Below are 2,500 nucleotides of genomic sequence, written 5' to 3'. Positions count from 1 at the left end.
GTCTCTGTCTGTCTGTCTGTCTTCCCCCCCTCTCTCTCTCACACTCTGTGACTGTCTCTGTCTCTGGGTATGTCTCTCTCAGTCCCTATCCGTCTCTGTCTCTGTCTGTCTGTCTGTCTGTCTGTCTTCCCCCCCCCCCTCTCTCTCTCACACTCTGTGACTGTCTCTGTCTCTGGGTATGTCTCTCTCAGTCCCTATCCGTCTCTGTCTGTCTGTCTGTCTGTCTGTCTTCCTCCCCCCCCCCCCTCTCTCTCTCACACTCTGTGACTGTCTCTGTCTCTGGGTTTGTCTCTCTCAGTCCCTATCCGTCTCTGTCTCCGTCTGTCTGTCTGTCTGTCTGTCTGTCTGTCTTCCTCCCCCCCCCCCTCTCTCTCTCACTCCGTGACTGTCTCTGTCTCTGGGTTTGTCTCTCTCAGTCCCTATCCGTCTCTGTCTCTGTCTGTCTTCTCTCCCCCCCCCCTCTCTCTCTCTCACACACTCTGTGACTGTCTCTGTCTCTGGGTTTGTCTCTCTCAGTTCCTATCCGTCTCTGTCTCTGTCTGTCTGTCTTCCTCCCCCCCCCCCTCTCTCTCTCTCTGTGACTGTCTCTGTCTCTGGGTTTGTCTCTCTCAGTTCCTATCCGTCTCTGTCTCTGTCTGTCTGTCTGTCTTCCTTCCCTCTCTCTCACACTCTGTGACTGTCTCTGTCTCTGGGTTTGTCTCTCTCAGTCCCTATCCGTCTCTGTCTCTGTCTGTCTGTCTGTCTGTCTGTCTTCCCCCCCCCCCTCTCTCTCTCTCTCTCACTCTGTGACTGTCTCTGTCTCTGGGTTTGTCTCTCTCAGTCCCTATCCGTCTCTGTCTCTGTCTGTCTGTCTGTCTGTCTGTCTTCCTTCCCTCTCTCTCTCACACTCTGTGACTGTCTCTGTCTCTGGGTTTGTCTCTCTCAGTCCCTATCCGTCTCTGTCTCTGTCTGTCTGTCTGTTTGTCTGTTTCCCTTCTCTTGCTCTCTTCATATGTCTGATGGTGACTGAACGTTATTGAAGTGTTTAACTTTTTCATTGTATTTTTGTTAAGTTGTCTCTGTGTGTGCGTTCATGCGTGCGCGCGCGCGCACTGTGAGTATGTGAAATGTTGGGACATGTGGAAACATTTGTGGTTGTTTTTGTGTAGTCCGTTTAACCTGCATAAACTGGCACAGTGAGTGATGAGTGGTCATTTCATACCTGGTCAGTCATCTGACCAGAGCCTGCTCTCTCTCTCTCTCTTGCTGTGTCGCGAGCAGTGTGTTGTGTCGTGTGTGTCCCCACAACGGCTGACACCTCGTTACGTATCGCTGCACTGTCTTCTTCTCATTATGTCTTCTTCTTTGTCTTCTCTTAGTTCTTCTTCTCAGTCTTCTCTTCTTAGTTTTCTCTTTTTATGTTCTTATAACTATTGTAAATAAAACAATAGAAAAACCCATTTGTGACTGGCCTCTATATGTTCCTGGCCTGTGCGTGGGAATTCTTCTTTTCTATCCTTTAATACATTCAATCATCATATTTAGTTAAGTCTTTTGTGCCGTACCCTTCAATAACCACTCATCACTCACTGTGCCAATTTATGCAAGTTAAGCGGACCGCAAAGGCCGTCACGTGCGCTGCAAACAGATTGACTCTAATGAAGCCAAATCCGATGAGAACTGTGTTTGTTTCAAGGTGTTCAGTGACAGATTTCTAAACGATTCCTGAACCGATTTACATCGGATAAGTTGCAAAAGAAAGAGTTCAACACCTACTTTATAATGAGTATAAAATGAAGTGTTGGTTATTTAAGATAAATTTATAATTTTAATTTAAGTCACCTGAACAGGGTCAGTTTTAACGAGCTCGTTGCTGAAAATTACAAACTGCGTTAAATCAGTTTAACGTAGGCAAACATAAATGGAATAGACTTAAAGATGGAATTGCGACGATTCTGCCAGTTTATAATACTTGTAGTTTACTGATCTGACAAAAGAGTTATTAATAAATTACGGTGGAACAGAAACACAAGTTTTCGCTCAGCCAATGACATACCGCGATGCGACACTGGTCGAGCCTTGAGCAGGCTGTCTGGCGAGAACAAAGTGATGTAAGCGGAGTGACGTCACACAATCCTGGGCGCGGGTAAGGAAGGAAAACTGTCGTCTGCTAATACAGCTTGTGCGTGAGGCAAGCTAATACAGCTTGTGCGTGAATAGTGTTGGAGCAAGCATAGCACTTGGTCACATAAAGAAGACAAAGAAGACGAGGTACATTTTGTTTTTCGTTGTCCAGCTCTTTGTAGAATTTGAGAAAAATATATACCACCTAAGTACTATCAACAGCCATGTTTATTCAAATTGAGTTTATTATTGTCATGTACGAGACATGCTGATATATGGAATCTGGCACTGTTTTTACACCAGGCATTTAAATTTCGGGATATCGTAATATCTTAAGATGCTGTACTTTATTCAGCGTTTTTTTAAATTTTTGTATTATTATGGGTTTGGGGGAAAA

Source organism: Babylonia areolata, chromosome 1, assembly GCF_041734735.1.
Source record: "Babylonia areolata isolate BAREFJ2019XMU chromosome 1, ASM4173473v1, whole genome shotgun sequence".
In the NCBI taxonomy this organism is placed as follows: domain Eukaryota; kingdom Metazoa; phylum Mollusca; class Gastropoda; order Neogastropoda; family Buccinidae; genus Babylonia; species Babylonia areolata.
This window is presented reverse-complemented; position numbering follows the sequence as displayed.